The sequence below is a fragment of the Thunnus thynnus genome, chromosome 24 (genome assembly GCF_963924715.1).
Source record: "Thunnus thynnus chromosome 24, fThuThy2.1, whole genome shotgun sequence".
In the NCBI taxonomy this organism is placed as follows: domain Eukaryota; kingdom Metazoa; phylum Chordata; class Actinopteri; order Scombriformes; family Scombridae; genus Thunnus; species Thunnus thynnus.
The window spans coordinates 2,604,183-2,626,682 of NC_089540.1; the positions used below are offsets into that span (position 1 = coordinate 2,604,183).

At 57.2% G+C, this 22,500-nt stretch overlaps 68 non-coding genes across 68 annotated transcripts; all 68 read right to left on the bottom strand.

The window, feature by feature from the left end:
- Window positions 1-15: 15 nt before the first annotated feature.
- On the bottom strand, window positions 16-134 carry LOC137178359 (5S ribosomal RNA). The gene has a single exon (XR_010926944.1). It is a non-coding gene; the product is annotated as a 5S ribosomal RNA (ribosomal RNA).
- A 218-nt stretch (window positions 135-352) lies between these two features.
- LOC137178360 (5S ribosomal RNA) lies at window positions 353-471 on the bottom strand. Its single transcript, XR_010926945.1, has one exon. It is a non-coding gene; the product is annotated as a 5S ribosomal RNA (ribosomal RNA).
- A 218-nt stretch (window positions 472-689) lies between these two features.
- On the bottom strand, window positions 690-808 carry LOC137178361 (5S ribosomal RNA). The gene has a single exon (XR_010926946.1). It is a non-coding gene; the product is annotated as a 5S ribosomal RNA (ribosomal RNA).
- A 218-nt stretch (window positions 809-1,026) lies between these two features.
- Window positions 1,027-1,145, bottom strand: LOC137178362 (5S ribosomal RNA). The gene has a single exon (XR_010926947.1). It is a non-coding gene; the product is annotated as a 5S ribosomal RNA (ribosomal RNA).
- Window positions 1,146-1,363: 218 nt separating this feature from the next.
- LOC137178363 (5S ribosomal RNA) lies at window positions 1,364-1,482 on the bottom strand. The gene has a single exon (XR_010926948.1). It is a non-coding gene; the product is annotated as a 5S ribosomal RNA (ribosomal RNA).
- Window positions 1,483-1,700: 218 nt separating this feature from the next.
- On the bottom strand, window positions 1,701-1,819 carry LOC137178364 (5S ribosomal RNA). The gene has a single exon (XR_010926949.1). It is a non-coding gene; the product is annotated as a 5S ribosomal RNA (ribosomal RNA).
- A 218-nt stretch (window positions 1,820-2,037) lies between these two features.
- On the bottom strand, window positions 2,038-2,156 carry LOC137178365 (5S ribosomal RNA). Its single transcript, XR_010926950.1, has one exon. It is a non-coding gene; the product is annotated as a 5S ribosomal RNA (ribosomal RNA).
- A 218-nt stretch (window positions 2,157-2,374) lies between these two features.
- On the bottom strand, window positions 2,375-2,493 carry LOC137178366 (5S ribosomal RNA). Its single transcript, XR_010926951.1, has one exon. It is a non-coding gene; the product is annotated as a 5S ribosomal RNA (ribosomal RNA).
- A 218-nt stretch (window positions 2,494-2,711) lies between these two features.
- On the bottom strand, window positions 2,712-2,830 carry LOC137178367 (5S ribosomal RNA). The gene has a single exon (XR_010926952.1). It is a non-coding gene; the product is annotated as a 5S ribosomal RNA (ribosomal RNA).
- Window positions 2,831-3,048: 218 nt separating this feature from the next.
- Window positions 3,049-3,167, bottom strand: LOC137178368 (5S ribosomal RNA). The gene has a single exon (XR_010926953.1). It is a non-coding gene; the product is annotated as a 5S ribosomal RNA (ribosomal RNA).
- Window positions 3,168-3,385: 218 nt separating this feature from the next.
- Window positions 3,386-3,504, bottom strand: LOC137178370 (5S ribosomal RNA). Its single transcript, XR_010926955.1, has one exon. It is a non-coding gene; the product is annotated as a 5S ribosomal RNA (ribosomal RNA).
- Window positions 3,505-3,722: 218 nt separating this feature from the next.
- LOC137178371 (5S ribosomal RNA) lies at window positions 3,723-3,841 on the bottom strand. Its single transcript, XR_010926956.1, has one exon. It is a non-coding gene; the product is annotated as a 5S ribosomal RNA (ribosomal RNA).
- A 218-nt stretch (window positions 3,842-4,059) lies between these two features.
- Window positions 4,060-4,178, bottom strand: LOC137178372 (5S ribosomal RNA). Its single transcript, XR_010926957.1, has one exon. It is a non-coding gene; the product is annotated as a 5S ribosomal RNA (ribosomal RNA).
- Window positions 4,179-4,396: 218 nt separating this feature from the next.
- On the bottom strand, window positions 4,397-4,515 carry LOC137178373 (5S ribosomal RNA). The gene has a single exon (XR_010926958.1). It is a non-coding gene; the product is annotated as a 5S ribosomal RNA (ribosomal RNA).
- A 218-nt stretch (window positions 4,516-4,733) lies between these two features.
- Window positions 4,734-4,852, bottom strand: LOC137178374 (5S ribosomal RNA). The gene has a single exon (XR_010926959.1). It is a non-coding gene; the product is annotated as a 5S ribosomal RNA (ribosomal RNA).
- Window positions 4,853-5,070: 218 nt separating this feature from the next.
- LOC137178375 (5S ribosomal RNA) lies at window positions 5,071-5,189 on the bottom strand. The gene has a single exon (XR_010926960.1). It is a non-coding gene; the product is annotated as a 5S ribosomal RNA (ribosomal RNA).
- Window positions 5,190-5,407: 218 nt separating this feature from the next.
- Window positions 5,408-5,526, bottom strand: LOC137178376 (5S ribosomal RNA). The gene has a single exon (XR_010926961.1). It is a non-coding gene; the product is annotated as a 5S ribosomal RNA (ribosomal RNA).
- Window positions 5,527-5,744: 218 nt separating this feature from the next.
- On the bottom strand, window positions 5,745-5,863 carry LOC137178377 (5S ribosomal RNA). Its single transcript, XR_010926962.1, has one exon. It is a non-coding gene; the product is annotated as a 5S ribosomal RNA (ribosomal RNA).
- Window positions 5,864-6,081: 218 nt separating this feature from the next.
- On the bottom strand, window positions 6,082-6,200 carry LOC137178378 (5S ribosomal RNA). Its single transcript, XR_010926963.1, has one exon. It is a non-coding gene; the product is annotated as a 5S ribosomal RNA (ribosomal RNA).
- A 210-nt stretch (window positions 6,201-6,410) lies between these two features.
- Window positions 6,411-6,529, bottom strand: LOC137178087 (5S ribosomal RNA). The gene has a single exon (XR_010926694.1). It is a non-coding gene; the product is annotated as a 5S ribosomal RNA (ribosomal RNA).
- A 218-nt stretch (window positions 6,530-6,747) lies between these two features.
- Window positions 6,748-6,866, bottom strand: LOC137178379 (5S ribosomal RNA). The gene has a single exon (XR_010926964.1). It is a non-coding gene; the product is annotated as a 5S ribosomal RNA (ribosomal RNA).
- Window positions 6,867-7,084: 218 nt separating this feature from the next.
- Window positions 7,085-7,203, bottom strand: LOC137178381 (5S ribosomal RNA). The gene has a single exon (XR_010926966.1). It is a non-coding gene; the product is annotated as a 5S ribosomal RNA (ribosomal RNA).
- A 218-nt stretch (window positions 7,204-7,421) lies between these two features.
- LOC137177984 (5S ribosomal RNA) lies at window positions 7,422-7,540 on the bottom strand. Its single transcript, XR_010926597.1, has one exon. It is a non-coding gene; the product is annotated as a 5S ribosomal RNA (ribosomal RNA).
- A 218-nt stretch (window positions 7,541-7,758) lies between these two features.
- Window positions 7,759-7,877, bottom strand: LOC137178089 (5S ribosomal RNA). The gene has a single exon (XR_010926696.1). It is a non-coding gene; the product is annotated as a 5S ribosomal RNA (ribosomal RNA).
- A 218-nt stretch (window positions 7,878-8,095) lies between these two features.
- LOC137178382 (5S ribosomal RNA) lies at window positions 8,096-8,214 on the bottom strand. Its single transcript, XR_010926967.1, has one exon. It is a non-coding gene; the product is annotated as a 5S ribosomal RNA (ribosomal RNA).
- Window positions 8,215-8,432: 218 nt separating this feature from the next.
- LOC137178383 (5S ribosomal RNA) lies at window positions 8,433-8,551 on the bottom strand. Its single transcript, XR_010926969.1, has one exon. It is a non-coding gene; the product is annotated as a 5S ribosomal RNA (ribosomal RNA).
- Window positions 8,552-8,769: 218 nt separating this feature from the next.
- LOC137178384 (5S ribosomal RNA) lies at window positions 8,770-8,888 on the bottom strand. Its single transcript, XR_010926970.1, has one exon. It is a non-coding gene; the product is annotated as a 5S ribosomal RNA (ribosomal RNA).
- Window positions 8,889-9,098: 210 nt separating this feature from the next.
- Window positions 9,099-9,217, bottom strand: LOC137178385 (5S ribosomal RNA). Its single transcript, XR_010926971.1, has one exon. It is a non-coding gene; the product is annotated as a 5S ribosomal RNA (ribosomal RNA).
- A 210-nt stretch (window positions 9,218-9,427) lies between these two features.
- LOC137178386 (5S ribosomal RNA) lies at window positions 9,428-9,546 on the bottom strand. The gene has a single exon (XR_010926972.1). It is a non-coding gene; the product is annotated as a 5S ribosomal RNA (ribosomal RNA).
- A 218-nt stretch (window positions 9,547-9,764) lies between these two features.
- LOC137178090 (5S ribosomal RNA) lies at window positions 9,765-9,883 on the bottom strand. Its single transcript, XR_010926697.1, has one exon. It is a non-coding gene; the product is annotated as a 5S ribosomal RNA (ribosomal RNA).
- A 210-nt stretch (window positions 9,884-10,093) lies between these two features.
- Window positions 10,094-10,212, bottom strand: LOC137178387 (5S ribosomal RNA). Its single transcript, XR_010926973.1, has one exon. It is a non-coding gene; the product is annotated as a 5S ribosomal RNA (ribosomal RNA).
- Window positions 10,213-10,430: 218 nt separating this feature from the next.
- LOC137178388 (5S ribosomal RNA) lies at window positions 10,431-10,549 on the bottom strand. Its single transcript, XR_010926974.1, has one exon. It is a non-coding gene; the product is annotated as a 5S ribosomal RNA (ribosomal RNA).
- Window positions 10,550-10,759: 210 nt separating this feature from the next.
- LOC137178390 (5S ribosomal RNA) lies at window positions 10,760-10,878 on the bottom strand. The gene has a single exon (XR_010926975.1). It is a non-coding gene; the product is annotated as a 5S ribosomal RNA (ribosomal RNA).
- A 218-nt stretch (window positions 10,879-11,096) lies between these two features.
- LOC137178091 (5S ribosomal RNA) lies at window positions 11,097-11,215 on the bottom strand. The gene has a single exon (XR_010926698.1). It is a non-coding gene; the product is annotated as a 5S ribosomal RNA (ribosomal RNA).
- Window positions 11,216-11,425: 210 nt separating this feature from the next.
- On the bottom strand, window positions 11,426-11,544 carry LOC137178391 (5S ribosomal RNA). Its single transcript, XR_010926976.1, has one exon. It is a non-coding gene; the product is annotated as a 5S ribosomal RNA (ribosomal RNA).
- A 218-nt stretch (window positions 11,545-11,762) lies between these two features.
- On the bottom strand, window positions 11,763-11,881 carry LOC137178393 (5S ribosomal RNA). The gene has a single exon (XR_010926978.1). It is a non-coding gene; the product is annotated as a 5S ribosomal RNA (ribosomal RNA).
- A 210-nt stretch (window positions 11,882-12,091) lies between these two features.
- LOC137178394 (5S ribosomal RNA) lies at window positions 12,092-12,210 on the bottom strand. The gene has a single exon (XR_010926979.1). It is a non-coding gene; the product is annotated as a 5S ribosomal RNA (ribosomal RNA).
- Window positions 12,211-12,420: 210 nt separating this feature from the next.
- On the bottom strand, window positions 12,421-12,539 carry LOC137178395 (5S ribosomal RNA). The gene has a single exon (XR_010926980.1). It is a non-coding gene; the product is annotated as a 5S ribosomal RNA (ribosomal RNA).
- A 218-nt stretch (window positions 12,540-12,757) lies between these two features.
- On the bottom strand, window positions 12,758-12,876 carry LOC137178396 (5S ribosomal RNA). The gene has a single exon (XR_010926981.1). It is a non-coding gene; the product is annotated as a 5S ribosomal RNA (ribosomal RNA).
- A 218-nt stretch (window positions 12,877-13,094) lies between these two features.
- LOC137178397 (5S ribosomal RNA) lies at window positions 13,095-13,213 on the bottom strand. The gene has a single exon (XR_010926982.1). It is a non-coding gene; the product is annotated as a 5S ribosomal RNA (ribosomal RNA).
- Window positions 13,214-13,421: 208 nt separating this feature from the next.
- Window positions 13,422-13,540, bottom strand: LOC137178398 (5S ribosomal RNA). Its single transcript, XR_010926983.1, has one exon. It is a non-coding gene; the product is annotated as a 5S ribosomal RNA (ribosomal RNA).
- Window positions 13,541-13,748: 208 nt separating this feature from the next.
- Window positions 13,749-13,867, bottom strand: LOC137178399 (5S ribosomal RNA). The gene has a single exon (XR_010926984.1). It is a non-coding gene; the product is annotated as a 5S ribosomal RNA (ribosomal RNA).
- A 218-nt stretch (window positions 13,868-14,085) lies between these two features.
- On the bottom strand, window positions 14,086-14,204 carry LOC137178400 (5S ribosomal RNA). Its single transcript, XR_010926985.1, has one exon. It is a non-coding gene; the product is annotated as a 5S ribosomal RNA (ribosomal RNA).
- A 208-nt stretch (window positions 14,205-14,412) lies between these two features.
- On the bottom strand, window positions 14,413-14,531 carry LOC137178401 (5S ribosomal RNA). Its single transcript, XR_010926986.1, has one exon. It is a non-coding gene; the product is annotated as a 5S ribosomal RNA (ribosomal RNA).
- A 208-nt stretch (window positions 14,532-14,739) lies between these two features.
- Window positions 14,740-14,858, bottom strand: LOC137178402 (5S ribosomal RNA). The gene has a single exon (XR_010926987.1). It is a non-coding gene; the product is annotated as a 5S ribosomal RNA (ribosomal RNA).
- Window positions 14,859-15,066: 208 nt separating this feature from the next.
- LOC137178404 (5S ribosomal RNA) lies at window positions 15,067-15,185 on the bottom strand. The gene has a single exon (XR_010926989.1). It is a non-coding gene; the product is annotated as a 5S ribosomal RNA (ribosomal RNA).
- Window positions 15,186-15,395: 210 nt separating this feature from the next.
- LOC137177969 (5S ribosomal RNA) lies at window positions 15,396-15,514 on the bottom strand. Its single transcript, XR_010926583.1, has one exon. It is a non-coding gene; the product is annotated as a 5S ribosomal RNA (ribosomal RNA).
- A 218-nt stretch (window positions 15,515-15,732) lies between these two features.
- Window positions 15,733-15,851, bottom strand: LOC137178092 (5S ribosomal RNA). Its single transcript, XR_010926699.1, has one exon. It is a non-coding gene; the product is annotated as a 5S ribosomal RNA (ribosomal RNA).
- A 210-nt stretch (window positions 15,852-16,061) lies between these two features.
- Window positions 16,062-16,180, bottom strand: LOC137178406 (5S ribosomal RNA). Its single transcript, XR_010926990.1, has one exon. It is a non-coding gene; the product is annotated as a 5S ribosomal RNA (ribosomal RNA).
- Window positions 16,181-16,398: 218 nt separating this feature from the next.
- On the bottom strand, window positions 16,399-16,517 carry LOC137177911 (5S ribosomal RNA). Its single transcript, XR_010926526.1, has one exon. It is a non-coding gene; the product is annotated as a 5S ribosomal RNA (ribosomal RNA).
- A 208-nt stretch (window positions 16,518-16,725) lies between these two features.
- Window positions 16,726-16,844, bottom strand: LOC137178407 (5S ribosomal RNA). Its single transcript, XR_010926991.1, has one exon. It is a non-coding gene; the product is annotated as a 5S ribosomal RNA (ribosomal RNA).
- Window positions 16,845-17,054: 210 nt separating this feature from the next.
- On the bottom strand, window positions 17,055-17,173 carry LOC137178093 (5S ribosomal RNA). The gene has a single exon (XR_010926700.1). It is a non-coding gene; the product is annotated as a 5S ribosomal RNA (ribosomal RNA).
- Window positions 17,174-17,383: 210 nt separating this feature from the next.
- On the bottom strand, window positions 17,384-17,502 carry LOC137178408 (5S ribosomal RNA). The gene has a single exon (XR_010926992.1). It is a non-coding gene; the product is annotated as a 5S ribosomal RNA (ribosomal RNA).
- Window positions 17,503-17,720: 218 nt separating this feature from the next.
- LOC137177912 (5S ribosomal RNA) lies at window positions 17,721-17,839 on the bottom strand. Its single transcript, XR_010926527.1, has one exon. It is a non-coding gene; the product is annotated as a 5S ribosomal RNA (ribosomal RNA).
- Window positions 17,840-18,057: 218 nt separating this feature from the next.
- Window positions 18,058-18,176, bottom strand: LOC137178409 (5S ribosomal RNA). The gene has a single exon (XR_010926993.1). It is a non-coding gene; the product is annotated as a 5S ribosomal RNA (ribosomal RNA).
- Window positions 18,177-18,386: 210 nt separating this feature from the next.
- LOC137178410 (5S ribosomal RNA) lies at window positions 18,387-18,505 on the bottom strand. Its single transcript, XR_010926994.1, has one exon. It is a non-coding gene; the product is annotated as a 5S ribosomal RNA (ribosomal RNA).
- A 210-nt stretch (window positions 18,506-18,715) lies between these two features.
- LOC137178411 (5S ribosomal RNA) lies at window positions 18,716-18,834 on the bottom strand. The gene has a single exon (XR_010926995.1). It is a non-coding gene; the product is annotated as a 5S ribosomal RNA (ribosomal RNA).
- A 208-nt stretch (window positions 18,835-19,042) lies between these two features.
- On the bottom strand, window positions 19,043-19,161 carry LOC137178412 (5S ribosomal RNA). Its single transcript, XR_010926996.1, has one exon. It is a non-coding gene; the product is annotated as a 5S ribosomal RNA (ribosomal RNA).
- A 210-nt stretch (window positions 19,162-19,371) lies between these two features.
- Window positions 19,372-19,490, bottom strand: LOC137177931 (5S ribosomal RNA). Its single transcript, XR_010926546.1, has one exon. It is a non-coding gene; the product is annotated as a 5S ribosomal RNA (ribosomal RNA).
- A 210-nt stretch (window positions 19,491-19,700) lies between these two features.
- Window positions 19,701-19,819, bottom strand: LOC137177971 (5S ribosomal RNA). The gene has a single exon (XR_010926585.1). It is a non-coding gene; the product is annotated as a 5S ribosomal RNA (ribosomal RNA).
- Window positions 19,820-20,037: 218 nt separating this feature from the next.
- On the bottom strand, window positions 20,038-20,156 carry LOC137178095 (5S ribosomal RNA). The gene has a single exon (XR_010926701.1). It is a non-coding gene; the product is annotated as a 5S ribosomal RNA (ribosomal RNA).
- A 210-nt stretch (window positions 20,157-20,366) lies between these two features.
- On the bottom strand, window positions 20,367-20,485 carry LOC137178413 (5S ribosomal RNA). Its single transcript, XR_010926997.1, has one exon. It is a non-coding gene; the product is annotated as a 5S ribosomal RNA (ribosomal RNA).
- Window positions 20,486-20,703: 218 nt separating this feature from the next.
- LOC137177914 (5S ribosomal RNA) lies at window positions 20,704-20,822 on the bottom strand. Its single transcript, XR_010926529.1, has one exon. It is a non-coding gene; the product is annotated as a 5S ribosomal RNA (ribosomal RNA).
- Window positions 20,823-21,030: 208 nt separating this feature from the next.
- LOC137178414 (5S ribosomal RNA) lies at window positions 21,031-21,149 on the bottom strand. Its single transcript, XR_010926998.1, has one exon. It is a non-coding gene; the product is annotated as a 5S ribosomal RNA (ribosomal RNA).
- A 210-nt stretch (window positions 21,150-21,359) lies between these two features.
- On the bottom strand, window positions 21,360-21,478 carry LOC137178096 (5S ribosomal RNA). The gene has a single exon (XR_010926702.1). It is a non-coding gene; the product is annotated as a 5S ribosomal RNA (ribosomal RNA).
- Window positions 21,479-21,688: 210 nt separating this feature from the next.
- LOC137178416 (5S ribosomal RNA) lies at window positions 21,689-21,807 on the bottom strand. Its single transcript, XR_010927000.1, has one exon. It is a non-coding gene; the product is annotated as a 5S ribosomal RNA (ribosomal RNA).
- A 218-nt stretch (window positions 21,808-22,025) lies between these two features.
- On the bottom strand, window positions 22,026-22,144 carry LOC137177915 (5S ribosomal RNA). The gene has a single exon (XR_010926530.1). It is a non-coding gene; the product is annotated as a 5S ribosomal RNA (ribosomal RNA).
- Window positions 22,145-22,362: 218 nt separating this feature from the next.
- Window positions 22,363-22,481, bottom strand: LOC137178417 (5S ribosomal RNA). The gene has a single exon (XR_010927001.1). It is a non-coding gene; the product is annotated as a 5S ribosomal RNA (ribosomal RNA).
- Between the last annotated feature and the right edge of the window lie 19 nt (window positions 22,482-22,500).

Genomic DNA, 22,500 nt, shown 5'->3' on the forward strand with positions numbered 1-22,500 from the left:
GGAGAAAAGTGAAAAAGCTTACAGCACCTGGTATTCCCAGGCGGTCTCCCATCCAAGTACTAACCAGGCCCGACCCTGCTTAGCTTCCGAGATCAGACGAGATCGGGCGTGTTCAGGGTGGTATGGCCGTAAGCTGTCCAAGGTACCACGCATGGGCCTCTTAGGGATGTCGCTCGTCAGACGCGCCTTCAACGCCCAGGCGGCAGCTGCGCTGAGAGCGTTCCGATCCGTTCCTCCGTCGGAGAAATACCAGAGAGTGGGACTCCCGCGCACAGTTCTGCAAAGACACGGAGGAAAACCAGAGAGGATCCCTACGTTAAACACGGCAGGAGCTTGTGGAGAAAAGTGAAAAAGCTTACAGCACCTGGTATTCCCAGGCGGTCTCCCATCCAAGTACTAACCAGGCCCGACCCTGCTTAGCTTCCGAGATCAGACGAGATCGGGCGTGTTCAGGGTGGTATGGCCGTAAGCTGTCCAAGGTACCACGCATGGGCCTTTTAGGGATGTCGCTCGTCAGACGCGCCTTCAACGCCCAGGCGGCAGCTGCGCTGAGAGCGTTCCGATCCGTTCCTCCGTCGGAGAAATACCAGAGAGTGGGACTCCCGCGCACAGTTCTGCAAAGACACGGAGGAAAACCAGAGAGGATCCCTACGTTAAACACGGCAGGAGCTTGTGGAGAAAAGTGAAAAAGCTTACAGCACCTGGTATTCCCAGGCGGTCTCCCATCCAAGTACTAACCAGGCCCGACCCTGCTTAGCTTCCGAGATCAGACGAGATCGGGCGTGTTCAGGGTGGTATGGCCGTAAGCTGTCCAAGGTACCACGCATGGGCCTTTTAGGGATGTCGCTCGTCAGACGCGCCTTCAACGCCCAGGCGGCAGCTGCGCTGAGAGCGTTCCGATCCGTTCCTCCGTCGGAGAAATACCAGAGAGTGGGACTCCCGCGCACAGTTCTGCAAAGACACGGAGTAGAACGAGAGAGGATCCCTACGTTAAACACGGCAGGAGCTTGTGGAGAAAAGTGAAAAAGCTTACAGCACCTGGTATTCCCAGGCGGTCTCCCATCCAAGTACTAACCAGGCCCGACCCTGCTTAGCTTCCGAGATCAGACGAGATCGGGCGTGTTCAGGGTGGTATGGCCGTAAGCTGTCCAAGGTACCACGCATGGGCCTCTTAGGGATGTCGCTCGTCAGACGCGCCTTCAACGCCCAGGCGGCAGCTGCGCTGAGAGCGTTCCGATCCGTTCCTCCGTCGGAGAAATACCAGAGAGTGGGACTCCCGCGCACAGTTCTGCAAAGACACGGAGGAAAACCAGAGAGGATCCCTACGTTAAACACGGCAGGAGCTTGTGGAGAAAAGTGAAAAAGCTTACAGCACCTGGTATTCCCAGGCGGTCTCCCATCCAAGTACTAACCAGGCCCGACCCTGCTTAGCTTCCGAGATCAGACGAGATCGGGCGTGTTCAGGGTGGTATGGCCGTAAGCTGTCCAAGGTACCACGCATGGGCCTTTTAGGGATGTCGCTCGTCAGACGCGCCTTCAACGCCCAGGCGGCAGCTGCGCTGAGAGCGTTCCGATCCGTTCCTCCGTCGGAGAAATACCAGAGAGTGGGACTCCCGCGCACAGTTCTGCAAAGACACGGAGTAGAACGAGAGAGGATCCCTACGTTAAACACGGCAGGAGCTTGTGGAGAAAAGTGAAAAAGCTTACAGCACCTGGTATTCCCAGGCGGTCTCCCATCCAAGTACTAACCAGGCCCGACCCTGCTTAGCTTCCGAGATCAGACGAGATCGGGCGTGTTCAGGGTGGTATGGCCGTAAGCTGTCCAAGGTACCACGCATGGGCCTCTTAGGGATGTCGCTCGTCAGACGCGCCTTCAACGCCCAGGCGGCAGCTGCGCTGAGAGCGTTCCGATCCGTTCCTCCGTCGGAGAAATACCAGAGAGTGGGACTCCCGCGCACAGTTCTGCAAAGACACGGAGGAAAACCAGAGAGGATCCCTACGTTAAACACGGCAGGAGCTTGTGGAGAAAAGTGAAAAAGCTTACAGCACCTGGTATTCCCAGGCGGTCTCCCATCCAAGTACTAACCAGGCCCGACCCTGCTTAGCTTCCGAGATCAGACGAGATCGGGCGTGTTCAGGGTGGTATGGCCGTAAGCTGTCCAAGGTACCACGCATGGGCCTTTTAGGGATGTCGCTCGTCAGACGCGCCTTCAACGCCCAGGCGGCAGCTGCGCTGAGAGCGTTCCGATCCGTTCCTCCGTCGGAGAAATACCAGAGAGTGGGACTCCCGCGCACAGTTCTGCAAAGACACGGAGTAGAACGAGAGAGGATCCCTACGTTAAACACGGCAGGAGCTTGTGGAGAAAAGTGAAAAAGCTTACAGCACCTGGTATTCCCAGGCGGTCTCCCATCCAAGTACTAACCAGGCCCGACCCTGCTTAGCTTCCGAGATCAGACGAGATCGGGCGTGTTCAGGGTGGTATGGCCGTAAGCTGTCCAAGGTACCACGCATGGGCCTTTTAGGGATGTCGCTCGTCAGACGCGCCTTCAACGCCCAGGCGGCAGCTGCGCTGAGAGCGTTCCGATCCGTTCCTCCGTCGGAGAAATACCAGAGAGTGGGACTCCCGCGCACAGTTCTGCAAAGACACGGAGGAAAACCAGAGAGGATCCCTACGTTAAACACGGCAGGAGCTTGTGGAGAAAAGTGAAAAAGCTTACAGCACCTGGTATTCCCAGGCGGTCTCCCATCCAAGTACTAACCAGGCCCGACCCTGCTTAGCTTCCGAGATCAGACGAGATCGGGCGTGTTCAGGGTGGTATGGCCGTAAGCTGTCCAAGGTACCACGCATGGGCCTTTTAGGGATGTCGCTCGTCAGACGCGCCTTCAACGCCCAGGCGGCAGCTGCGCTGAGAGCGTTCCGATCCGTTCCTCCGTCGGAGAAATACCAGAGAGTGGGACTCCCGCGCACAGTTCTGCAAAGACACGGAGTAGAACGAGAGAGGATCCCTACGTTAAACACGGCAGGAGCTTGTGGAGAAAAGTGAAAAAGCTTACAGCACCTGGTATTCCCAGGCGGTCTCCCATCCAAGTACTAACCAGGCCCGACCCTGCTTAGCTTCCGAGATCAGACGAGATCGGGCGTGTTCAGGGTGGTATGGCCGTAAGCTGTCCAAGGTACCACGCATGGGCCTTTTAGGGATGTCGCTCGTCAGACGCGCCTTCAACGCCCAGGCGGCAGCTGCGCTGAGAGCGTTCCGATCCGTTCCTCCGTCGGAGAAATACCAGAGAGTGGGACTCCCGCGCACAGTTCTGCAAAGACACGGAGGAAAACCAGAGAGGATCCCTACGTTAAACACGGCAGGAGCTTGTGGAGAAAAGTGAAAAAGCTTACAGCACCTGGTATTCCCAGGCGGTCTCCCATCCAAGTACTAACCAGGCCCGACCCTGCTTAGCTTCCGAGATCAGACGAGATCGGGCGTGTTCAGGGTGGTATGGCCGTAAGCTGTCCAAGGTACCACGCATGGGCCTTTTAGGGATGTCGCTCGTCAGACGCGCCTTCAACGCCCAGGCGGCAGCTGCGCTGAGAGCGTTCCGATCCGTTCCTCCGTCGGAGAAATACCAGAGAGTGGGACTCCCGCGCACAGTTCTGCAAAGACACGGAGGAAAACCAGAGAGGATCCCTACGTTAAACACGGCAGGAGCTTGTGGAGAAAAGTGAAAAAGCTTACAGCACCTGGTATTCCCAGGCGGTCTCCCATCCAAGTACTAACCAGGCCCGACCCTGCTTAGCTTCCGAGATCAGACGAGATCGGGCGTGTTCAGGGTGGTATGGCCGTAAGCTGTCCAAGGTACCACGCATGGGTCTCTTAGGGATGTCGCTCGTCAGACGCGCCTTCAACGCCCAGGCGGCAGCTGCGCTGAGAGCGTTCCGATCCGTTCCTCCGTCGGAGAAATACCAGAGAGTGGGACTCCCGCGCACAGTTCTGCAAAGACACGGAGGAAAACCAGAGAGGATCCCTACGTTAAACACGGCAGGAGCTTGTGGAGAAAAGTGAAAAAGCTTACAGCACCTGGTATTCCCAGGCGGTCTCCCATCCAAGTACTAACCAGGCCCGACCCTGCTTAGCTTCCGAGATCAGACGAGATCGGGCGTGTTCAGGGTGGTATGGCCGTAAGCTGTCCAAGGTACCACGCATGGGCCTTTTAGGGATGTCGCTCGTCAGACGCGCCTTCAACGCCCAGGCGGCAGCTGCGCTGAGAGCGTTCCGATCCGTTCCTCCGTCGGAGAAATACCAGAGAGTGGGACTCCCGCGCACAGTTCTGCAAAGACACGGAGGAAAACCAGAGAGGATCCCTACGTTAAACACGGCAGGAGCTTGTGGAGAAAAGTGAAAAAGCTTACAGCACCTGGTATTCCCAGGCGGTCTCCCATCCAAGTACTAACCAGGCCCGACCCTGCTTAGCTTCCGAGATCAGACGAGATCGGGCGTGTTCAGGGTGGTATGGCCGTAAGCTGTCCAAGGTACCACGCATGGGCCTCTTAGGGATGTCGCTCGTCAGACGCGCCTTCAACGCCCAGGCGGCAGCTGCGCTGAGAGCGTTCCGATCCGTTCCTCCGTCGGAGAAATACCAGAGAGTGGGACTCCCGCGCACAGTTCTGCAAAGACACGGAGGAAAACCAGAGAGGATCCCTACGTTAAACACGGCAGGAGCTTGTGGAGAAAAGTGAAAAAGCTTACAGCACCTGGTATTCCCAGGCGGTCTCCCATCCAAGTACTAACCAGGCCCGACCCTGCTTAGCTTCCGAGATCAGACGAGATCGGGCGTGTTCAGGGTGGTATGGCCGTAAGCTGTCCAAGGTACCACGCATGGGCCTTTTAGGGATGTCGCTCGTCAGACGCGCCTTCAACGCCCAGGCGGCAGCTGCGCTGAGAGCGTTCCGATCCGTTCCTCCGTCGGAGAAATACCAGAGAGTGGGACTCCCGCGCACAGTTCTGCAAAGACACGGAGGAAAACCAGAGAGGATCCCTACGTTAAACACGGCAGGAGCTTGTGGAGAAAAGTGAAAAAGCTTACAGCACCTGGTATTCCCAGGCGGTCTCCCATCCAAGTACTAACCAGGCCCGACCCTGCTTAGCTTCCGAGATCAGACGAGATCGGGCGTGTTCAGGGTGGTATGGCCGTAAGCTGTCCAAGGTACCACGCATGGGCCTCTTAGGGATGTCGCTCGTCAGACGCGCCTTCAACGCCCAGGCGGCAGCTGCGCTGAGAGCGTTCCGATCCGTTCCTCCGTCGGAGAAATACCAGAGAGTGGGACTCCCGCGCACAGTTCTGCAAAGACACGGAGGAAAACCAGAGAGGATCCCTACGTTAAACACGGCAGGAGCTTGTGGAGAAAAGTGAAAAAGCTTACAGCACCTGGTATTCCCAGGCGGTCTCCCATCCAAGTACTAACCAGGCCCGACCCTGCTTAGCTTCCGAGATCAGACGAGATCGGGCGTGTTCAGGGTGGTATGGCCGTAAGCTGTCCAAGGTACCACGCATGGGCCTTTTAGGGATGTCGCTCGTCAGACGCGCCTTCAACGCCCAGGCGGCAGCTGCGCTGAGAGCGTTCCGATCCGTTCCTCCGTCGGAGAAATACCAGAGAGTGGGACTCCCGCGCACAGTTCTGCAAAGACACGGAGGAAAACCAGAGAGGATCCCTACGTTAAACACGGCAGGAGCTTGTGGAGAAAAGTGAAAAAGCTTACAGCACCTGGTATTCCCAGGCGGTCTCCCATCCAAGTACTAACCAGGCCCGACCCTGCTTAGCTTCCGAGATCAGACGAGATCGGGCGTGTTCAGGGTGGTATGGCCGTAAGCTGTCCAAGGTACCACGCATGGGCCTCTTAGGGATGTCGCTCGTCAGACGCGCCTTCAACGCCCAGGCGGCAGCTGCGCTGAGAGCGTTCCGATCCGTTCCTCCGTCGGAGAAATACCAGAGAGTGGGACTCCCGCGCACAGTTCTGCAAAGACACGGAGGAAAACCAGAGAGGATCCCTACGTTAAACACGGCAGGAGCTTGTGGAGAAAAGTGAAAAAGCTTACAGCACCTGGTATTCCCAGGCGGTCTCCCATCCAAGTACTAACCAGGCCCGACCCTGCTTAGCTTCCGAGATCAGACGAGATCGGGCGTGTTCAGGGTGGTATGGCCGTAAGCTGTCCAAGGTACCACGCATGGGCCTTTTAGGGATGTCGCTCGTCAGACGCGCCTTCAACGCCCAGGCGGCAGCTGCGCTGAGAGCGTTCCGATCCGTCGGAGAAATACCAGAGAGTGGGACTCCCGCGCACAGTTCTGCAAAGACACGGAGGAAAACCAGAGAGGATCTCTACGTTAAACACGGCAGGAGCTTGTGGAGAAAAGTGAAAAAGCTTACAGCACCTGGTATTCCCAGGCGCTCTCCCATCCAAGTACTAACCAGGCCCGACCCTGCTTAGCTTCCGAGATCAGACGAGATCGGGCGTGTTCAGGGTGGTATGGCCGTAAGCTGTCCAAGGTACCACGCATGGGCCTTTTAGGGATGTCGCTCGTCAGACGCGCCTTCAACGCCCAGGCGGCAGCTGCGCCGAGAGCGTTCCGATCCGTTCCTCCGTCGGAGAAATACCAGAGAGTGGGACTCCCGCGCACAGTTCTGCAAAGACACGGAGGAAAACCAGAGAGGATCCCTACGTTAAACACGGCAGGAGCTTGTGGAGAAAAGTGAAAAAGCTTACAGCACCTGGTATTCCCAGGCGGTCTCCCATCCAAGTACTAACCAGGCCCGACCCTGCTTAGCTTCCGAGATCAGACGAGATCGGGCGTGTTCAGGGTGGTATGGCCGTAAGCTGTCCAAGGTACCACGCATGGGCCTTTTAGGGATGTCGCTCGTCAGACGCGCCTTCAACGCCCAGGCGGCAGCTGCGCTGAGAGCGTTCCGATCCGTTCCTCCGTCGGAGAAATACCAGAGAGTGGGACTCCCGCGCACAGTTCTGCAAAGACACGGAGTAGAACGAGAGAGGATCCCTACGTTAAACACGGCAGGAGCTTGTGGAGAAAAGTGAAAAAGCTTACAGCACCTGGTATTCCCAGGCGGTCTCCCATCCAAGTACTAACCAGGCCCGACCCTGCTTAGCTTCCGAGATCAGACGAGATCGGGCGTGTTCAGGGTGGTATGGCCGTAAGCTGTCCAAGGTACCACGCATGGGCCTTTTAGGGATGTCGCTCGTCAGACGCGCCTTCAACGCCCAGGCGGCAGCTGCGCTGAGAGCGTTCCGATCCGTTCCTCCGTCGGAGAAATACCAGAGAGTGGGACTCCCGCGCACAGTTCTGCAAAGACACGGAGGAAAACCAGAGAGGATCCCTACGTTAAACACGGCAGGAGCTTGTGGAGAAAAGTGAAAAAGCTTACAGCACCTGGTATTCCCAGGCGGTCTCCCATCCAAGTACTAACCAGGCCCGACCCTGCTTAGCTTCCGAGATCAGACGAGATCGGGCTTGTTCAGGGTGGTATGGCCGTAAGCTGTCCAAGGTACCACGCATGGGCCTTTTAGGGATGTCGCTCGTCAGACGCGCCTTCAACGCCCAGGCGGCAGCTGCGCTGAGAGCGTTCCGATCCGTTCCTCCGTCGGAGAAATACCAGAGAGTGGGACTCCCGCGCACAGTTCTGCAAAGACACGGAGGAAAACCAGAGAGGATCTCTACGTTAAACACGGCAGGAGCTTGTGGAGAAAAGTGAAAAAGCTTACAGCACCTGGTATTCCCAGGCGCTCTCCCATCCAAGTACTAACCAGGCCCGACCCTGCTTAGCTTCCGAGATCAGACGAGATCGGGCGTGTTCAGGGTGGTATGGCCGTAAGCTGTCCAAGGTACCACGCATGGGCCTTTTAGGGATGTCGCTCGTCAGACGCGCCTTCAACGCCCAGGCGGCAGCTGCGCTGAGAGCGTTCCGATCCGTTCCTCCGTCGGAGAAATACCAGAGAGTGGGACTCCCGCGCACAGTTCTGCAAAGACACGGAGGAAAACCAGAGAGGATCCCTACGTTAAACACGGCAGGAGCTTGTGGAGAAAAGTGAAAAAGCTTACAGCACCTGGTATTCCCAGGCGGTCTCCCATCCAAGTACTAACCAGGCCCGACCCTGCTTAGCTTCCGAGATCAGACGAGATCGGGCGTGTTCAGGGTGGTATGGCCGTAAGCTGTCCAAGGTACCACGCATGGGCCTTTTAGGGATGTCGCTCGTCAGACGCGCCTTCAACGCCCAGGCGGCAGCTGCGCTGAGAGCGTTCCGATCCGTTCCTCCGTCGGAGAAATACCAGAGAGTGGGACTCCCGCGCACAGTTCTGCAAAGACACGGAGGAAAACCAGAGAGGATCCCTACGTTAAACACGGCAGGAGCTTGTGGAGAAAAGTGAAAAAGCTTACAGCACCTGGTATTCCCAGGCGGTCTCCCATCCAAGTACTAACCAGGCCCGACCCTGCTTAGCTTCCGAGATCAGACGAGATCGGGCGTGTTCAGGGTGGTATGGCCGTAAGCTGTCCAAGGTACCACGCATGGGCCTTTTAGGGATGTCGCTCGTCAGACGCGCCTTCAACGCCCAGGCGGCAGCTGCGCTGAGAGCGTTCCGATCCGTTCCTCCGTCGGAGAAATACCAGAGAGTGGGACTCCCGCGCACAGTTCTGCAAAGACACGGGGGAAAACCAGAGAGGATCCCTACGTTAAACACGGCAGGAGCTTGTGGAGAAAAGTGAAAAAGCTTACAGCACCTGGTATTCCCAGGCGGTCTCCCATCCAAGTACTAACCAGGCCCGACCCTGCTTAGCTTCCGAGATCAGACGAGATCGGGCGTGTTCAGGGTGGTATGGCCGTAAGCTGTCCAAGGTACCACGCATGGGCCTTTTAGGGATGTCGCTCGTCAGACGCGCCTTCAACGCCCAGGCGGCAGCTGCGCTGAGAGCGTTCCGATCCGTCGGAGAAATACCAGAGAGTGGGACTCCCGCGCACAGTTCTGCAAAGACACGGAGGAAAACCAGAGAGGATCCCTACGTTAAACACGGCAGGAGCTTGTGGAGAAAAGTGAAAAAGCTTACAGCACCTGGTATTCCCAGGCGGTCTCCCATCCAAGTACTAACCAGGCCCGACCCTGCTTAGCTTCCGAGATCAGACGAGATCGGGCGTGTTCAGGGTGGTATGGCCGTAAGCTGTCCAAGGTACCACGCATGGGCCTTTTAGGGATGTCGCTCGTCAGACGCGCCTTCAACGCCCAGGCGGCAGCTGCGCTGAGAGCGTTCCGATCCGTCGGAGAAATACCAGAGAGTGGGACTCCCGCGCACAGTTCTGCAAAGACACGGAGGAAAACCAGAGAGGATCCCTACGTTAAACACGGCAGGAGCTTGTGGAGAAAAGTGAAAAAGCTTACAGCACCTGGTATTCCCAGGCGGTCTCCCATCCAAGTACTAACCAGGCCCGACCCTGCTTAGCTTCCGAGATCAGACGAGATCGGGCGTGTTCAGGGTGGTATGGCCGTAAGCTGTCCAAGGTACCACGCATGGGCCTTTTAGGGATGTCGCTCGTCAGACGCGCCTTCAACGCCCAGGCGGCAGCTGCGCTGAGAGCGTTCCGATCCGTTCCTCCGTCGGAGAAATACCAGAGAGTGGGACTCCCGCGCACAGTTCTGCAAAGACACGGAGGAAAACCAGAGAGGATCTCTACGTTAAACACGGCAGGAGCTTGTGGAGAAAAGTGAAAAAGCTTACAGCACCTGGTATTCCCAGGCGCTCTCCCATCCAAGTACTAACCAGGCCCGACCCTGCTTAGCTTCCGAGATCAGACGAGATCGGGCGTGTTCAGGGTGGTATGGCCGTAAGCTGTCCAAGGTACCACGCATGGGCCTTTTAGGGATGTCGCTCGTCAGACGCGCCTTCAACGCCCAGGCGGCAGCTGCGCTGAGAGCGTTCCGATCCGTCGGAGAAATACCAGAGAGTGGGACTCCCGCGCACAGTTCTGCAAAGACACGGAGGAAAACCAGAGAGGATCCCTACGTTAAACACGGCAGGAGCTTGTGGAGAAAAGTGAAAAAGCTTACAGCACCTGGTATTCCCAGGCGGTCTCCCATCCAAGTACTAACCAGGCCCGACCCTGCTTAGCTTCCGAGATCAGACGAGATCGGGCGTGTTCAGGGTGGTATGGCCGTAAGCTGTCCAAGGTACCACGCATGGGCCTTTTAGGGATGTCGCTCGTCAGACGCGCCTTCAACGCCCAGGCGGCAGCTGCGCTGAGAGCGTTCCGATCCGTTCCTCCGTCGGAGAAATACCAGAGAGTGGGACTCCCGCGCACAGTTCTGCAAAGACACGGAGGAAAACCAGAGAGGATCCCTACGTTAAACACGGCAGGAGCTTGTGGAGAAAAGTGAAAAAGCTTACAGCACCTGGTATTCCCAGGCGGTCTCCCATCCAAGTACTAACCAGGCCCGACCCTGCTTAGCTTCCGAGATCAGACGAGATCGGGCGTGTTCAGGGTGGTATGGCCGTAAGCTGTCCAAGGTACCACGCATGGGCCTTTTAGGGATGTCGCTCGTCAGACGCGCCTTCAACGCCCAGGCGGCAGCTGCGCTGAGAGCGTTCCGATCCGTCGGAGAAATACCAGAGAGTGGGACTCCCGCGCACAGTTCTGCAAAGACACGGAGGAAAACCAGAGAGGATCCCTACGTTAAACACGGCAGGAGCTTGTGGAGAAAAGTGAAAAAGCTTACAGCACCTGGTATTCCCAGGCGGTCTCCCATCCAAGTACTAACCAGGCCCGACCCTGCTTAGCTTCCGAGATCAGACGAGATCGGGCGTGTTCAGGGTGGTATGGCCGTAAGCTGTCCAAGGTACCACGCATGGGCCTTTTAGGGATGTCGCTCGTCAGACGCGCCTTCAACGCCCAGGCGGCAGCTGCGCTGAGAGCGTTCCGATCCGTTCCTCCGTCGGAGAAATACCAGAGAGTGGGACTCCCGCGCACAGTTCTGCAAAGACACGGAGGAAAACCAGAGAGGATCTCTACGTTAAACACGGCAGGAGCTTGTGGAGAAAAGTGAAAAAGCTTACAGCACCTGGTATTCCCAGGCGCTCTCCCATCCAAGTACTAACCAGGCCCGACCCTGCTTAGCTTCCGAGATCAGACGAGATCGGGCGTGTTCAGGGTGGTATGGCCGTAAGCTGTCCAAGGTACCACGCATGGGCCTTTTAGGGATGTCGCTCGTCAGACGCGCCTTCAACGCCCAGGCGGCAGCTGCGCTGAGAGCGTTCCGATCCGTCGGAGAAATACCAGAGAGTGGGACTCCCGCGCACAGTTCTGCAAAGACACGGAGGAAAACCAGAGAGGATCCCTACGTTAAACACGGCAGGAGCTTGTGGAGAAAAGTGAAAAAGCTTACAGCACCTGGTATTCCCAGGCGGTCTCCCATCCAAGTACTAACCAGGCCCGACCCTGCTTAGCTTCCGAGATCAGACGAGATCGGGCGTGTTCAGGGTGGTATGGCCGTAAGCTGTTCAAGGTACCACGCATGTGCCTTTTAGGGATGTCGCTCGTCAGACGCGCCTTCAACGCCCAGGCGGCAGCTGCGCCGAGAGCGTTCCGATCCGTTCCTCCGTCGGAGAAATACCAGAGAGTGGGACTCCCGCGCACAGTTCTGCAAAGACACGGAGGAAAACCAGAGAGGATCCCTACGTTAAACACGGCAGGAGCTTGTGGAGAAAAGTGAAAAAGCTTACAGCACCTGGTATTCCCAGGCGGTCTCCCATCCAAGTACTAACCAGGCCCGACCCTGCTTAGCTTCCGAGATCAGACGAGATCGGGCGTGTTCAGGGTGGTATGGCCGTAAGCTGTCCAAGGTACCACGCATGGGCCTTTTAGGGATGTCGCTCGTCAGACGCGCCTTCAACGCCCAGGCGGCAGCTGCGCTGAGAGCGTTCCGATCCGTCGGAGAAATACCAGAGAGTGGGACTCCCGCGCACAGTTCTGCAAAGACACGGAGGAAAACCAGAGAGGATCCCTACGTTAAACACGGCAGGAGCTTGTGGAGAAAAGTGAAAAAGCTTACAGCACCTGGTATTCCCAGGCGGTCTCCCATCCAAGTACTAACCAGGCCCGACCCTGCTTAGCTTCCGAGATCAGACGAGATCGGGCGTGTTCAGGGTGGTATGGCCGTAAGCTGTTCAAGGTACCACGCATGGGCCTTTTAGGGATGTCGCTCGTCAGACGCGCCTTCAACGCCCAGGCGGCAGCTGCGCTGAGAGCGTTCCGATCCGTCGGAGAAATACCAGAGAGTGGGACTCCCGCGCACAGTTCTGCAAAGACACGGAGGAAAACCAGAGAGGATCCCTACGTTAAACACGGCAGGAGCTTGTGGAGAAAAGTGAAAAAGCTTACAGCACCTGGTATTCCCAGGCGGTCTCCCATCCAAGTACTAACCAGGCCCGACCCTGCTTAGCTTCCGAGATCAGACGAGATCGGGCGTGTTCAGGGTGGTATGGCCGTAAGCTGTCCAAGGTACCACGCATGGGCCTTTTAGGGATGTCGCTCGTCAGACGCGCCTTCAACGCCCAGGCGGCAGCTGCGCTGAGAGCGTTCCGATCCGTTCCTCCGTCGGAGAAATACCAGAGAGTGGGACTCCCGCGCACAGTTCTGCAAAGACACGGAGGAAAACCAGAGAGGATCCCTACGTTAAACACGGCAGGAGCTTGTGGAGAAAAGTGAAAAAGCTTACAGCACCTGGTATTCCCAGGCGGTCTCCCATCCAAGTACTAACCAGGCCCGACCCTGCTTAGCTTCCGAGATCAGACGAGATCGGGCGTGTTCAGGGTGGTATGGCCGTAAGCTGTCCAAGGTACCACGCATGGGCCTTTTAGGGATGTCGCTCGTCAGACGCGCCTTCAACGCCCAGGCGGCAGCTGCGCTGAGAGCGTTCCGATCCGTTCCTCCGTCGGAGAAATACCAGAGAGTGGGACTCCCGCGCACAGTTCTGCAAAGACACGGAGGAAAACCAGAGAGGATCCCTACGTTAAACACGGCAGGAGCTTGTGGAGAAAAGTGAAAAAGCTTACAGCACCTGGTATTCCCAGGCGGTCTCCCATCCAAGTACTAACCAGGCCCGACCCTGCTTAGCTTCCGAGATCAGACGAGATCGGGCGTGTTCAGGGTGGTATGGCCGTAAGCTGTCCAAGGTACCACGCATGGGCCTTTTAGGGATGTCGCTCGTCAGACGCGCCTTCAACGCCCAGGCGGCAGCTGCGCTGAGAGCGTTCCTCCGTCGGAGAAATACCAGAGAGTGGGACTCCCGCGCACAGTTCTGCAAAGACACGGAGGAAAACCAGAGAGGATCCCTACGTTAAACACGGCAGGAGCTTGTGGAGAAAAGTGAAAAAGCTTACAGCACCTGGTATTCCCAGGCGGTCTCCCATCCAAGTACTAACCAGGCCCGACCCTGCTTAGCTTCCGAGATCAGACGAGATCGGGCGTGTTCAGGGTGGTATGGCCGTAAGCTGTCCAAGGTACCACGCATGGGCCTTTTAGGGATGTCGCTCGTCAGACGCGCCTTCAACGCCCAGGCGGCAGCTGCGCTGAGAGCGTTCCTCCGTCGGAGAAATACCAGAGAGTGGGACTCCCGCGCACAGTTCTGCAAAGACACGGAGGAAAACCAGAGAGGATCCCTACGTTAAACACGGCAGGAGCTTGTGGAGAAAAGTGAAAAAGCTTACAGCACCTGGTATTCCCAGGCGGTCTCCCATCCAAGTACTAACCAGGCCCGACCCTGCTTAGCTTCCGAGATCAGACGAGATCGGGCGTGTTCAGGGTGGTATGGCCGTAAGCTGTCCAAGGTACCACGCATGGGCCTTTTAGGGATGTCGCTCGTCAGACGCGCCTTCAACGCCCAGGCGGCAGCTGCGCTGAGAGCGTTCCGATCCGTTCCTCCATCGGAGAAATACCAGAGAGTGGGACTCCCGCGCACAGTTCTGCAAAGACACGGAGGAAAACCAGAGAGGATCCCTACGTTAAACACGGCAGGAGCTTGTGGAGAAAAGTGAAAAAGCTTACAGCACCTGGTATTCCCAGGCGGTCTCCCATCCAAGTACTAACCAGGCCCGACCCTGCTTAGCTTCCGAGATCAGACGAGATCGGGCGTGTTCAGGGTGGTATGGCCGTAAGCTGTCCAAGGTACCACGCATGGGCCTTTTAGGGATGTCGCTCGTCAGACGCGCCTTCAACGCCCAGGCGGCAGCTGCGCTGAGAGCGTTCCTCCGTCGGAGAAATACCAGAGAGTGGGACTCCCGCGCACAGTTCTGCAAAGACACGGAGGAAAACCAGAGAGGATCCCTACGTTAAACACGGCAGGAGCTTGTGGAGAAAAGTGAAAAAGCTTACAGCACCTGGTATTCCCAGGCGGTCTCCCATCCAAGTACTAACCAGGCCCGACCCTGCTTAGCTTCCGAGATCAGACGAGATCGGGCGTGTTCAGGGTGGTATGGCCGTAAGCTGTCCAAGGTACCACGCATGGGCCTTTTAGGGATGTCGCTCGTCAGACGCGCCTTCAACGCCCAGGCGGCAGCTGCGCTGAGAGCGTTCCTCCGTCGGAGAAATACCAGAGAGTGGGACTCCCGCGCACAGTTCTGCAAAGACACGGAGGAAAACCAGAGAGGATCCCTACGTTAAACACGGCAGGAGCTTGTGGAGAAAAGTGAAAAAGCTTACAGCACCTGGTATTCCCAGGCGGTCTCCCATCCAAGTACTAACCAGGCCCGACCCTGCTTAGCTTCCGAGATCAGACGAGATCGGGCGTGTTCAGGGTGGTATGGCCGTAAGCTGTCCAAGGTACCACGCATGGGCCTTTTAGGGATGTCGCTCGTCAGACGCGCCTTCAACGCCCAGGCGGCAGCTGCGCTGAGAGCGTTCCTCCGTCGGAGAAATACCAGAGAGTGGGACTCCCGCGCACAGTTCTGCAAAGACACGGAGGAAAACCAGAGAGGATCCCTACGTTAAACACGGCAGGAGCTTGTGGAGAAAAGTGAAAAAGCTTACAGCACCTGGTATTCCCAGGCGGTCTCCCATCCAAGTACTAACCAGGCCCGACCCTGCTTAGCTTCCGAGATCAGACGAGATCGGGCGTGTTCAGGGTGGTATGGCCGTAAGCTGTCCAAGGTACCACGCATGGGCCTTTTAGGGATGTCGCTCGTCAGACGCGCCTTCAACGCCCAGGCGGCAGCTGCGCTGAGAGCGTTCCGATCCGTCGGAGAAATACCAGAGAGTGGGACTCCCGCGCACAGTTCTGCAAAGACACGGAGGAAAACCAGAGAGGATCCCTACGTTAAACACGGCAGGAGCTTGTGGAGAAAAGTGAAAAAGCTTACAGCACCTGGTATTCCCAGGCGGTCTCCCATCCAAGTACTAACCAGACCCGACCCTGCTTAGCTTCCGAGATCAGACGAGATCGGGCGTGTTCAGGGTGGTATGGCCGTAAGCTGTCCAAGGTACCACGCATGGGCCTTTTAGGGATGTCGCTCGTCAGACGCGCCTTCAACGCCCAGGCGGCAGCTGCGCTGAGAGCGTTCCGATCCGTTCCTCCGTCGGAGAAATACCAGAGAGTGGGACTCCCGCGCACAGTTCTGCAAAGACACGGAGGAAAACCAGAGAGGATCTCTACGTTAAACACGGCAGGAGCTTGTGGAGAAAAGTGAAAAAGCTTACAGCACCTGGTATTCCCAGGCGCTCTCCCATCCAAGTACTAACCAGGCCCGACCCTGCTTAGCTTCCGAGATCAGACGAGATCGGGCGTGTTCAGGGTGGTATGGCCGTAAGCTGTCCAAGGTACCACGCATGGGCCTTTTAGGGATGTCGCTCGTCAGACGCGCCTTCAACGCCCAGGCGGCAGCTGCGCTGAGAGCGTTCCGATCCGTCGGAGAAATACCAGAGAGTGGGACTCCCGCGCACAGTTCTGCAAAGACACGGAGGAAAACCAGAGAGGATCCCTACGTTAAACACGGCAGGAGCTTGTGGAGAAAAGTGAAAAAGCTTACAGCACCTGGTATTCCCAGGCGGTCTCCCATCCAAGTACTAACCAGGCCCGACCCTGCTTAGCTTCCGAGATCAGACGAGATCGGGCGTGTTCAGGGTGGTATGGCCGTAAGCTGTTCAAGGTACCACGCATGGGCCTTTTAGGGATGTCGCTCGTCAGACGCGCCTTCAACGCCCAGGCGGCAGCTGCGCCGAGAGCGTTCCGATCCGTTCCTCCGTCGGAGAAATACCAGAGAGTGGGACTCCCGCGCACAGTTCTGCAAAGACACGGAGGAAAACCAGAGAGGATCCCTACGTTAAACACGGCAGGAGCTTGTGGAGAAAAGTGAAAAAGCTTACAGCACCTGGTATTCCCAGGCGGTCTCCCATCCAAGTACTAACCAGGCCCCACCCTGCTTAGCTTCCGAGATCAGACGAGATCGGGCGTGTTCAGGGTGGTATGGCCGTAAGCTGTCCAAGGTACCACGCATGGGCCTTTTAGGGATGTCGCTCGTCAGACGCGCCTTCAACGCCCAGGCGGCAGCTGCGCTGAGAGCGTTCCTCCGTCGGAGAAATACCAGAGAGTGGGACTCCCGCGCACAGTTCTGCAAAGACACGGAGGAAAACCAGAGAGGATCCCTACGTTAAACACGGCAGGAGCTTGTGGAGAAAAGTGAAAAAGCTTACAGCACCTGGTATTCCCAGGCGGTCTCCCATCCAAGTACTAACCAGGCCCGACCCTGCTTAGCTTCCGAGATCAGACGAGATCGGGCGTGTTCAGGGTGGTATGGCCGTAAGCTGTCCAAGGTACCACGCATGGGCCTTTTAGGGATGTCGCTCGTCAGACGCGCCTTCAACGCCCAGGCGGCAGCTGCGCTGAGAGCGTTCCGATCCGTCGGAGAAATACCAGAGAGTGGGACTCCCGCGCACAGTTCTGCAAAGACACGGAGGAAAACCAGAGAGGATCTCTACGTTAAACACGGCAGGAGCTTGTGGAGAAAAGTGAAAAAGCTTACAGCACCTGGTATTCCCAGGCGCTCTCCCATCCAAGTACTAACCAGGCCCGACCCTGCTTAGCTTCCGAGATCAGACGAGATCGGGCGTGTTCAGGGTGGTATGGCCGTAAGCTGTCCAAGGTACCACGCATGGGCCTTTTAGGGATGTCGCTCGTCAGACGCGCCTTCAACGCCCAGGCGGCAGCTGCGCTGAGAGCGTTCCGATCCGTCGGAGAAATACCAGAGAGTGGGACTCCCGCGCACAGTTCTGCAAAGACACGGAGGAAAACCAGAGAGGATCCCTACGTTAAACACGGCAGGAGCTTGTGGAGAAAAGTGAAAAAGCTTACAGCACCTGGTATTCCCAGGCGGTCTCCCATCCAAGTACTAACCAGGCCCGACCCTGCTTAGCTTCCGAGATCAGACGAGATCGGGCGTGTTCAGGGTGGTATGGCCGTAAGCTGTTCAAGGTACCACGCATGGGCCTTTTAGGGATGTCGCTCGTCAGACGCGCCTTCAACGCCCAGGCGGCAGCTGCGCCGAGAGCGTTCCGATCCGTTCCTCCGTCGGAGAAATACCAGAGAGTGGGACTCCCGCGCACAGTTCTGCAAAGACACGGAGGAAAACCAGAGAGGATCCCTACGTTAAACACGGCAGGAGCTTGTGGAGAAAAGTGAAAAAGCTTACAGCACCTGGTATTCCCAGGCGGTCTCCCATCCAAGTACTAACCAGGCCCCACCCTGCTTAGCTTCCGAGATCAGACGAGATCGGGCGTGTTCAGGGTGGTATGGCCGTAAGCTGTCCAAGGTACCACGCATGGGCCTTTTAGGGATGTCGCTCGTCAGACGCGCCTTCAACGCCCAGGCGGCAGCTGCGCTGAGAGCGTTCCGATCCGTTCCTCCGTCGGAGAAATACCAGAGAGTGGGACTCCCGCGCACAGTTCTGCAAAGACACGGAGGAAAACCAGAGAGGATCCCTACGTTAAACACGGCAGGAGCTTGTGGAGAAAAGTGAAAAAGCTTACAGCACCTGGTATTCCCAGGCGGTCTCCCATCCAAGTACTAACCAGGCCCGACCCTGCTTAGCTTCCGAGATCAGACGAGATCGGGCGTGTTCAGGGTGGTATGGCCGTAAGCTGTCCAAGGTACCACGCATGGGCCTTTTAGGGATGTCGCTCGTCAGACGCGCCTTCAACGCCCAGGCGGCAGCTGCGCTGAGAGCGTTCCGATCCGTCGGAGAAATACCAGAGAGTGGGACTCCCGCGCACAGTTCTGCAAAGACACGGAGGAAAACCAGAGAGGATCCCTACGTTAAACACGGCAGGAGCTTGTGGAGAAAAGTGAAAAAGCTTACAGCACCTGGTATTCCCAGGCGGTCTCCCATCCAAGTACTAACCAGGCCCGACCCTGCTTAGCTTCCGAGATCAGACGAGATCGGGCGTGTTCAGGGTGGTATGGCCGTAAGCTGTTCAAGGTACCACGCATGGGCCTTTTAGGGATGTCGCTCGTCAGACGCGCCTTCAACGCCCAGGCGGCAGCTGCGCTGAGAGCGTTCCGATCCGTCGGAGAAATACCAGAGAGTGGGACTCCCGCGCACAGTTCTGCAAAGACACGGAGGAAAACCAGAGAGGATCCCTACGTTAAACACGGCAGGAGCTTGTGGAGAAAAGTGAAAAAGCTTACAGCACCTGGTATTCCCAGGCGGTCTCCCATCCAAGTACTAACCAGGCCCGACCCTGCTTAGCTTCCGAGATCAGACGAGATCGGGCGTGTTCAGGGTGGTATGGCCGTAAGCTGTCCAAGGTACCACGCATGGGCCTTTTAGGGATGTCGCTCGTCAGACGCGCCTTCAACGCCCAGGCGGCAGCTGCGCTGAGAGCGTTCCTCCGTCGGAGAAATACCAGAGAGTGGGACTCCCGCGCACAGTTCTGCAAAGACACGGAGGAAAACCAGAGAGGATCCCTACGTTAAACACGGCAGGAGCTTGTGGAGAAAAGTGAAAAAGCTTACAGCACCTGGTATTCCCAGGCGGTCTCCCATCCAAGTACTAACCAGGCCCGACCCTGCTTAGCTTCCGAGATCAGACGAGATCGGGCGTGTTCAGGGTGGTATGGCCGTAAGCTGTCCAAGGTACCACGCATGGGCCTTTTAGGGATGTCGCTCGTCAGACGCGCCTTCAACGCCCAGGCGGCAGCTGCGCTGAGAGCGTTCCGATCCGTCGGAGAAATACCAGAGAGTGGGACTCCCGCGCACAGTTCTGCAAAGACACGGAGGAAAACCAGAGAGGATCCCTACGTTAAACACGGCAGGAGCTTGTGGAGAAAAGTGAAAAAGCTTACAGCATCTGGTATTCCCAGGCGGTCTCCCATCCAAGTACTAACCAGACCCGACCCTGCTTAGCTTCCGAGATCAGACGAGATCGGGCGTGTTCAGGGTGGTATGGCCGTAAGCTGTTCAAGGTACCACGCATGGGCCTTTTAGGGATGTCGCTCGTCAGACGCGCCTTCAACGCCCAGGCGGCAGCTGCGCTGAGAGCGTTCCGATCCGTCGGAGAAATACCAGAGAGTGGGACTCCCGCGCACAGTTCTGCAAAGACACGGAGGAAAACCAGAGAGGATCCCTACGTTAAACACGGCAGGAGCTTGTGGAGAAAAGTGAAAAAGCTTACAGCACCTGGTATTCCCAGGCGGTCTCCCATCCAAGTACTAACCAGACCCGACCCTGCTTAGCTTCCGAGATCAGACGAGATCGGGCGTGTTCAGGGTGGTATGGCCGTAAGCTGTCCAAGGTACCACGCATGGGCCTTTTAGGGATGTCGCTCGTCAGACGCGCCTTCAACGCCCAGGCGGCAGCTGCGCTGAGAGCGTTCCGATCCGTTCCTCCGTCGGAGAAATACCAGAGAGTGGGACTCCCGCGCACAGTTCTGCAAAGACACGGAGGAAAACCAGAGAGGATCTCTACGTTAAACACGGCAGGAGCTTGTGGAGAAAAGTGAAAAAGCTTACAGCACCTGGTATTCCCAGGCGCTCTCCCATCCAAGTACTAACCAGGCCCGACCCTGCTTAGCTTCCGAGATCAGACGAGATCGGGCGTGTTCAGGGTGGTATGGCCGTAAGCTGTCCAAGGTACCACGCATGGGCCTTTTAGGGATGTCGCTCGTCAGACGCGCCTTCAACGCCCAGGCGGCAGCTGCGCTGAGAGCGTTCCGATCCGTCGGAGAAATACCAGAGAGTGGGACTCCCGCGCACAGTTCTGCAAAGACACGGAGGAAAACCAGAGAGGATCCCTACGTTAAACACGGCAGGAGCTTGTGGAGAAAAGTGAAAAAGCTTACAGCACCTGGTATTCCCAGGCGGTCTCCCATCCAAGTACTAACCAGGCCCGACCCTGCTTAGCTTCCGAGATCAGACGAGATCGGGCGTGTTCAGGGTGGTATGGCCGTAAGCTGTTCAAGGTACCACGCATGGGCCTTTTAGGGATGTCGCTCGTCAGACGCGCCTTCAACGCCCAGGCGGCAGCTGCGCCGAGAGCGTTCCGATCCGTTCCTCCGTCGGAGAAATACCAGAGAGTGGGACTCCCGCGCACAGTTCTGCAAAGACACGGAGGAAAACCAGAGAGGATCCCTACGTTAAACACGGCAGGAGCTTGTGGAGAAAAGTGAAAAAGCTTACAGCACCTGGTATTCCCAGGCGGTCTCCCATCCAAGTACTAACCAGGCCCCACCCTGCTTAGCTTCCGAGATCAGACGAGATCGGGCGTGTTCAGGGTGGTATGGCCGTAAGCTGTCCAAGGTACCACGCATGGGCCTTTTAGGGATGTCGCTCGTCAGACGCGCCTTCAACGCCCAGGCGGCAGCTGCGCTGAGAGCGTTCCTCCGTCGGAGAAATACCAGAGAGTGGGACTCCCGCGCACAGTTCTGCAAAGACACGGAGGAAAACCAGAGAGGATCCCTACGTTAAACACGGCAGGAGCTTGTGGAGAAAAGTGAAAAAGCTTACAGCACCTGGTATTCCCAGGCGGTCTCCCATCCAAGTACTAACCAGGCCCGACCCTGCTTAGCTTCCGAGATCAGACGAGATCGGGCGTGTTCAGGGTGGTATGGCCGTAAGCTGTCCAAGGTACCACGCATGGGCCTTTTAGGGATGTCGCTCGTCAGACGCGCCTTCAACGCCCAGGCGGCAGCTGCGCTGAGAGCGTTCCGATCCGTCGGAGAAATACCAGAGAGTGGGACTCCCGCGCACAGTTCTGCAAAGACACGGAGGAAAACCAGAGAGGATCTCTACGTTAAACACGGCAGGAGCTTGTGGAGAAAAGTGAAAAAGCTTACAGCACCTGGTATTCCCAGGCGCTCTCCCATCCAAGTACTAACCAGGCCCGACCCTGCTTAGCTTCCGAGATCAGACGAGATCGGGCGTGTTCAGGGTGGTATGGCCGTAAGCTGTCCAAGGTACCACGCATGGGCCTTTTAGGGATGTCGCTCGTCAGACGCGCCTTCAACGCCCAGGCGGCAGCTGCGCTGAGAGCGTTCCGATCCGTCGGAGAAATACCAGAGAGTGGGACTCCCGCGCACAGTTCTGCAAAGACACGGAGGAAAACCAGAGAGGATCCCTACGTTAAACACGGCAGGAGCTTGTGGAGAAAAGTGAAAAAGCTTACAGCACCTGGTATTCCCAGGCGGTCTCCCATCCAAGTACTAACCAGGCCCGACCCTGCTTAGCTTCCGAGATCAGACGAGATCGGGCGTGTTCAGGGTGGTATGGCCGTAAGCTGTTCAAGGTACCACGCATGGGCCTTTTAGGGATGTCGCTCGTCAGACGCGCCTTCAACGCCCAGGCGGCAGCTGCGCCGAGAGCGTTCCGATCCGTTCCTCCGTCGGAGAAATACCAGAGAGTGGGACTCCCGCGCACAGTTCTGCAAAGACACGGAGGAAAACCAGAGAGGATCCCTACGTTAAACACGGCAGGAGCTTGTGGAGAAAAGTGAAAAAGCTTACAGCACCTGGTATTCCCAGGCGGTCTCCCATCCAAGTACTAACCAGGCCCCACCCTGCTTAGCTTCCGAGATCAGACGAGATCGGGCGTGTTCAGGGTGGTATGGCCGTAAGCTGTCCAAGGTACCACGCATGGGCCTTTTAGGGATGTCGCTCGTCAGACGCGCCTTCAACGCCCAGGCGGCAGCTGCGCTGAGAGCGTTCCGATCCGTTCCTCCGTCGGAGAAATACCAGAGAGTGGGACTCCCGCGCACAGTTCTGCAAAGACACGGAGGAAAACCAGAGAGGATCCCTACGTTAAACACGGCAGGAGCTTGTGGAGAAAAGTGAAAAAGCTTACAGCACCTGGTATTCCCAGGCGGTCTCCCATCCAAGTACTAACCAGGCCCGACCCTGCTTAGCTTCCGAGATCAGACGAGATCGGGCGTGTTCAGGGTGGTATGGCCGTAAGCTGTCCAAGGTACCACGCAT